The following is an 8,350-nucleotide window of genomic DNA, read 5'->3' as shown; positions in this document are numbered from 1 at the left end:
ATGAGCTAGTTTGTGGTCATTTGGTCTGCATAAATTAACAGCTTTACACACTGTAGATGGTTCGGAATGGCCAGATGGTTGAGGCACTTGACTCGTAATTTGATGGTAGCGGATTCATATCCCCATCGCACCAAACATGCTCATCCTTTCAGCCGTAGGGACGTTATATAGTGACGGTTAATTCCACTATTCGTTGGTCTTACACTGCTAAATTATGGGCAGTAATAAAATGTCAGCATCACTTTGTGTCATTGGTAAAACTATTCTGCTTCGAGCTCCTGGTGAGGGAAATTTGTATGTTATCGAATACAATACAAGAACTAATTATTCCGCCCATTTAAATTACTTTTTCAACAATAACTAAGATTTGCAATGAAAAATAAAAGGTTACTAAAAGGTCTCAAGTGAATTACTCACGCATGGAACGTTATATTTAAGAAAATATATAAAGAGGTGCACATGGGAAATTTCTATTTCAACTATATTTCTAAAAATATTATCACAGGTTAAAAACATGTAACATGTCATAACTTTACTCCAACGTTTATTCTACAATCACGAATTTATCCGTAACCCTGTAAAGTACGACTGTAGCTTTTTAGTCCTTGTGACAGGTGTCAGTTTTAGGAGTTTCAAACATCATCAAAGTGTTTTGTGGTGTTTTGCTTAACGGTGAGTTTTGAGACAGTTTGCTATCAGGGCTACTGAGCATATTTGATATACAACAAAATTTTCATTTCTTATCCTCTGTCTTGAATTTGTCAGAAGAGTTGTTTACTGTTTCTCTTTCGCCAAACCGATAAGCAAGTTTGCTTCTGAAGTTATTGTCTTTTTCTAAATTAAAGCCGTGTTTATTCGATTCAGTTTATTAATTTACTCTTCGTTTATTGTTGTAAATCCTGCAATAAAGACGTTATTAAATATTTTCGTATTGTACATTGTGCATCGTTTCCTCTCCCATCACTTTTTCTAGATGTTTATTTTTGAATTTAGCGCAAAATTACTCGAGAGCTATTTTAAAGTTCTGAAACTGTAATAAATCCTTTGATCTCTCACAGCGATCATCATCCATTTTAACTTATAGAAAGAATTTCGTGAAATTGAACAAATAATCAATACAATAAAAATTACTTGAGTTAAAAATCTTCAGAGACGTTAAGAAATGGAGAATAATTTCATTTTCGCGCGAAGCTACACGAGGGCTATTTGCGCTAGCCGCCCATAATTTATCAGTTTGAAGAAGCTGGTGGGAAATCAGCTAGTCATCACCACCTAACTACCAACTCTTGGTTCACTCTTTTACCAACGTCACTTTATAACGCCTGCACGGCTGGGAAAGCGACCATGTTTGGTGCGATCGGGAATAGAACCCGCGATTCTCGGATTACGTGTCGAACGCTTTAACACACTTTGCCATGCCGATCCCCTTTTTTTACGTAAATTCTTAGTCATATTATTGTTAGCGAATTTTAATTGAATGTGAGTTCATCATTTTTCAATCAGAACGTCACACACGTACAATGGATTTCTTTTAAAGAGGTTATATAAGCCAGTGCGACGTGGTGTCATGACTCTCTACCTATTATTGATACCAAAATATAAGAACATAAAACACACAACAGAAAAGAAAAATATACTAACATAATTACTCCTTTTTATTTTTATAAAAAATATGTATTTTTGTATGCTTGATTCACAATTTAAAATCTACGCTGCAGTTTAGCAAAAAGCAATATGAAATTGGCATTATATGTAATTAAGATTCCTTTTAAACCTAGTTACATTTCATTGGCACAATCTAACATTCGAGAATAATAGCATTTTCAAAACAGAGACATACTAAAATTTCATGAGATCTTGTAATCATATGATAATTGTAAAATGAAGACTCAATATTATAGCATACCATAATATTACGGTAACCTGCTACATAATGAATATTTTATACTTAATTTTCCAGAACGTCATAAAACAATTCTGGCCAAATATTAGGGATGTCTGTTCCCTTTGTCTTTTCATCAAATTTTGCCTTCAAACGTTTTGACTGATCTTTAGAGAAATGATTCTTCCAGTCACCCACAACTCCTTTTCGAATAAAAGGGAATTCTTTCGGCTGTGGTGCCTTCACACGTTCAACATATTCCTGAAGTAACTTTATTGCTTCATGAACAGGAAAATTTTGATCTTTTTGTTTTTCTTCTTTATTTTGTTTGTGACAAAACCCATTAAAATGTTTGTTGACGTGATTTCTCATGTATTCTACACTTGTCTGATATAGTATTTTCTTCAACAAGTTAGCGTCATTTTCAAGCATATCAAAATATTCCTGCCCTAGAAACTTGGCAATATTTAGCACTGTAGCTTCATGATCTGCTTTCATTTCTTCGTAAACAAGGAATAAAACGTTTGGAAGGTTTCGATGTTCATAAAGTGAAAGAAGATGATCGAAGTAGTCTCCCAGTCATTTTCTCCATTCAGAAAAATTTCAAAATATTCATCAAAGGTTCCCTCTGAGAACTGATAGTTTGGAAACGTTTTAGTGTGATGGTAAAATGAAACGCAACAATCTTTTGATTTCGAATAACTAAGATGTATTTTGCTTTCGCAGAATAAGGTTTTACGTGAAATGGAAGATGCGTTTTGATAGTCCCAGGTCGAAGCATGAGTTCAATACCTTCCTTTCCAAAAAAAATCTATTATAGGACATCGAAGGTTGTATTCTTTCAGACTTGTCAATGGTTTTCCTTTGGTCAAGATATTGTGCACAATATATTGTGTCCAAGTTGTTCCAGATTTTGGAAATGTCAGAATAATGATGTCGTCATCTCTTGGCTCGTATTGGATGGCTTCTTCTAAAAATTTGGGGGTAAAGCCTCCGCCAAGTCTGACATTGTTAACATCTTGATAAGCTGGCATTTTTCTAATTGTGTACATGTTGATTGAACCTTTCTATAAACAGAGTAAGAAAATAATAAGAACATGTAAATCAGCCGATATGAAGTTCCTGTACAATAACTTATATTTAAACTTCATTTTTACATTGTTTACACGTTTTTAGAAAAGAAATTTCGACAGTGATAATTATTGTACTAAATGGAATTGTAACCACCATAAAATGTATTTGGATGCATACATGCGAAGACCAGGTGAGATCTGTTGGGTAAATCGTTATAACCAGTGATATATTAAAATAAAATTTGAGTGAACGAACTAGAAGACGTAAAATTTTTATACTTTATATTAATAAAGCTTTAAAAAGAAGTTGACACAATGTGGATGTTTGAGCACACATATGATAATTAGGCCACTTATGGACAAAAAGGGTACTAGTACGTTCCCTATATAAGAGAATGCAATATAACTATGAAAGGACTAATGTGTGGAAAAATAGGCGTGAGTCACAACTTGAAAGTTCAACGCATACCTCAAACAGCTGATGAATAAAACGGGTATTCTGATTATTGGATACCAAAACTACGCTTCAAGACTATTGTCAAAACACATAGCCATAAAATATAATATGACCGGACCTTGCGACTTAAAGAGCCTTAGAAACCGTCTTAATTTAGTATTCACTCTGTTTTAGTATTTGGAGCAGATTCGGATATCTTCAAAACAATGTCTTTTATACTGAACCAGGTCCTTCTTCGTAGGTTTGTCTTCTTTCTAAAATATATTTCGCGATAAAATTTTTGACAAGATACAACTTTACCCAACACAATTAACTCAACTAAATGTTAAATGTAATTTAACTAAATATTAAGATACAATAAAGGAAGTAATAAAGGTTTATCAATAGACAATAACTTGTGATTAAAATTGGGAGAGCTATGTAGATTGCTGCTGGAAACTTATTTGTTCAAACTTATAAAAAATGAAATGTCTCATTTTTCTTTCGAATTTCTTTTGATTAATATAATTTATTACCGCTAACCATGGAAATCTAGTTTTATTGTTTACAGCGCAAAAAGTTGTTGTATTCGACACTTGTCATTACCAGAGCGCATTTAAACAATTTTGTAACTTTGCACTTCAAAATAAACAATGAAAAACATTATAACTGGTGTAATACAAAATATATTTTACATTATTGTTAATATATTTCTCTGTCAATAATATTTTACATTGTTGACTTAGTATACACATTTAGAACTAATACATATTTTTTCAAAGTTGACTAAATTTCTTGAGGTATTATGACGATAATGGTCGAAACTTGGTTAAGAACGAGAGCACCTAGTGATATATTAATACACTCTAAACATTACACGTGTTAGTTTTCCTGTGTGTTTTGTATATAACGGTATGTAATTATTGTTCGTTTGTTACTGTTCGAAAATTTATTTGACATATCACAAACCTAAACTACGACAAGTACAGATACAGTAGCAATTAAAACGAACGCTGCTGTTTCGTTATAGTAAGAGAAATCACATATAACATAAACACAGTCTCCAAAAATGTAATTAGCAAAACTGACGGATCTTTTCCATACACTCCAAGATTGTGTCTCTGTACCAAAATAGACGATTTCAGATCTGTTAGCCATATTTCGTAGATAGCCTTCTCTGTCTCCAGTTTTGCTACTTCTGTGAACGTTTCCTTGTGTGGTTGTGTGAGGGACATTGTCCATAGGACAAAGGGAGCCAATCTGGGGACTATGTTATCGGATCATCGACACAATGTCAAGCGTCAGTGTAGCTGGCCAACAAATGGATGAAAATCGAATACTGACTCTCTATTTTGAGGCTCACAAACGGAACACATGGAGATGTATGTATTGAGACCAATGATGTGTGACGAAAACTCTCATATACGAGCACCACATTTAGCGCGTACCGCTTCTGTCTTGTCGTTAAATTTATAACTCATCACATAGATTTCTGACACCCTAGATAACTAAAGACGAGAATTTGAATATTGTGAAACGTTTAATGAATAAATCGTATTATTAGACACACGTTTTACTTTAATATTAAATTAAGTTTTCCGAAGAAATTAATCCATTACTAAGTTAGTGATAATTTAAGTTTTGTGATCTACAAACAGAGAAACTGTATCATAACATAAAGAGCTCATTACCTTTTAGTTGTAAAAATATAACTCCGTCTTCACCTGCTCTCGTCAGTGATCTTGTGATCAATTAGGTAAAGGACGCACTGTATTTATTTTTCTAATAAGCACAAAAGATTAGATTATTTTAAGAAATCTCAATAAAAATAAGTGATATAGAAGACTTTGCTCCCTGTCTTGAGAGTTATTTTACATCCCTCTAACCTTAAGGGAGTTGATAACAATATACTTTGACGGACTCTCGCTTTTGTTCGTCTCGTATCAACCTTTCGCACGAATATCTCACGGCACCGATGTGAGCCTGATAAAGTGTACTATTGAGGTTGTACTTTATAGAGGTAGCATAAGTATAAGTAAATGATCATTTGCAAATAAAGAGATCTCAATATTATTCACAGTTGGAGATTTCTGTTCAAATTTTAAAGTATGGTCCGGTTCCAGGTATTTATATATATATATATATATATGTATATGGTTTTAAATTGTTAACTGGTTCTAGGTGTTAATATATGTGCGTCTCGGGTATTATAATCAAATAAAAGTAATATATGTTAAATAAATTCGGGGTAAGAGCATAAAACTGCGAATTATCTTCAAGTGTTTATAATATATCATTGAAAGTGTGATCAGTTGGCTAATGTTGAAATATTGTCGAAAGAATTGATTATTTTAGTCAAAGAAAATGAAATGACAGTTTATGTCAATCAGTCTGTTCAAAACCTTAGAAAATAAAAGTGTTCACTTCTAAAAAAAACAGCCATAATTGAAAAAAAGACAAAGTTTACAGATTTTTGGTGTGGCAAATTTCGTTGTCAAAGTGTTAACAGCTAATAAGTATAGTGCATGTAATAATCGAATATATATCTATATTGTTGATGCTGATAAATAAATATAATTTTGAAAATATTGGCTAAACATCATTTAATAAGTGATAATCATAATTCAAATCGTATTTCTCTAGATACAAACATGAATAATTTTCAAACTCACAAGCATCGTAACCTAAACCTGGTGTTATGAAAATCTTGTTCCATTTCTAACTACAATATTAAAGTGTGCTTTCCAATTTATGTCATTGAAATTGTATGCTATGTTCCAAAGTGGTATGGACACCAACACTGAAATCATCGTGTTTAGTTTACACCACCAAAACATCACCAAAACTTAATGTGTAATATTAATATGTTTGAAAGTATAATCATAGATAATCTGTCATTGAAACACCAATGCAATGAGTGGTATTATACAGAATTACAACAACTCCTAAGTAATAATACGTTTATCGGGGTAATTTTGTACAATAAAGCAGCAGGGAAGCTAATTGTTTTCACTATCTATAGCAGTGTGCATTCAGTAAGATGCTGATATCAAAGGGCACACAGAAGAGAAGGCTCATTGCCATCTGTACGAAGGGTGACGAGACAGTAAGATTTTCAATTCACGTATCAAGCAATACAATATAAAAGGTACAAAATAAAGAATGGAAATATCAAGATGCGTAAAAAACAAATTCTACCGAAATGAAAAAATGTAGCTAGTTTTCACTGTGGGCAAGCGGGAGTATTAAGCATTCTTTCATATGTGGACCAGTCATCAACTGGAAAGTTCTCTGTGAAAGAGGATCGTGTGCCTTTAGTTGTGGCAAGAGACATTACAGATATAGCACTTACAAACTTAATTATTAACCATCTGTGATGGTGTTTGAAATAGATGTGTGGTAAAATCCAAGATGTGGAAGCTCACATCACAGAATAGTAGTCAACAGTATCGTATGTGTACTGCAGAGACCAATCGTACAAACTGGTGTTTACACATTCTTCAAAAACATCATACGTTCACTATTTGCTGAAGTTCGTTTAAGATGCTTGAGACGCTTCAATTTTTTCGTTCCTTACCAAACATATCCGGCATGGCCAGATGGTTAGGTAGATCGACACGTAATCTGAGGTTCGAGAGTTTAAATCCTAGTCACACCAAACATGCTAGCCCTTTCGGTTGTGGAGGTGTTATAATGTGAGGGAGAAACCCCACTATTCGTTGGTAAAAGAGTAGTCCAAAAGGTGGATTGTGATAACTAGCCACATTCCCTCTATTTCTTCCGTCAACACTCCTACGTTAGGGAGAGCTAGCGCTGCTGGTCCTCGTATAGCATTGCGCGAATTTCGAAAACAAACAAACATTCTCGCAAAGGTCTCTGCAGTCTGTAAAATAACAGTAAAGCAACCAGTTCTTTTTATTGTACTGAACCAAGTTTAACTTTGAACTTAAATACAAATTTTATCTTGAATTATTATTCTATTAAACAGAATTTTATTAACATGGGACGCGAGTTTGACATCACGGTATTTTCAAATGTTTTATGATAAAGCAAAATTATGAGAATTTTGTGCTATGCTACAAGTACATCGTTACATGTGGCGTAAGTAGACCTCTAGTATCTATTACAGACAACACTTTGTAACGGATACTTGATTATTAACCTTGGTGCTTTCCTGGTGTAACAGACAGTAACTTCTCTTGCATAACATCTCCAAATGTAATCAGATATTTTGTTTTTTTTAACTCTTTGAAGTATTCCAAAACTAACCAGTAAAGGTCAGTCAGATTCAGATCTGAGATAATCAAGGCAAATCCAAATATTATATGTCTGTGAACACTGATGAGATATAATGGCTGGTATGATGTGGTGTGTTATAATGCTGAAAGAACTATTGTTTTCCTTACAGAAGTTCATTTGTACAGCTAATGTTGAATAATCAATGATGGTCCAATACGTCAAGGCATTAACTGCTCACGTAATAATTATGACTTGACAAAGTTCAAACAGGAATATATATTTAGATTACAATCATGACCTTTACTCGTTGGGATAGCAAAGATATTACACTTATTTTACACATAAAATATGAGGAAAACAATGAGTAGCGAGGCTTATCGATTTACACGATAATGACCAACAGTGTTTAATTCAGGGGATATTCAGAATAAATTTTTCCTCCCTGTGCAAATATCCTCCTCAGAAGTACACTATTTTCCATTTTGTCAAATATTAATTCTAATTCGTTTTTCCCGAGCTACACGTTACCCAACCCTCCTAGCCAGGTGGAAATGTTAAGATCCATCACTGAGAATCCACCACGCTTTATCTTAATAACTGCACTTGCGGTACCATCAGATTGAAGGCCTTTTTTTCCACGGCTGTTATGAGCAACTTGAGGACTTCAGTTTATCTATGAATTTTTAAGACACACAATATTCTTTATTAGTGACACCCTCT

The 8,350-nt window shown here is 33.5% G+C and overlaps 1 long non-coding RNA gene across 1 annotated transcript; it reads right to left on the bottom strand.

Moving 5' to 3' along the window:
- Nucleotides 1–1,632: 1,632 nt before the first annotated feature.
- Nucleotides 1,633–5,216, bottom strand: LOC143229916 (uncharacterized). The gene is made up of 2 exons (XR_013016125.1): nucleotides 5,083–5,216; nucleotides 1,633–2,949 (listed from the first exon to the last, which is right to left on the bottom strand). It is a non-coding gene; the product is annotated as an uncharacterized LOC143229916 (long non-coding RNA).
- Between the last annotated feature and the right edge of the window lie 3,134 nt (nucleotides 5,217–8,350).

The sequence above is a fragment of the Tachypleus tridentatus genome, chromosome 10, assembly GCF_004210375.1.
Source record: "Tachypleus tridentatus isolate NWPU-2018 chromosome 10, ASM421037v1, whole genome shotgun sequence".
NCBI classification, from domain to species: Eukaryota; Metazoa; Arthropoda; class Merostomata; order Xiphosura; family Limulidae; genus Tachypleus; species Tachypleus tridentatus.
The sequence above is the reverse complement of the archived record's forward strand: the minus strand, read 5'-3'. Positions and strand labels throughout refer to the sequence as shown.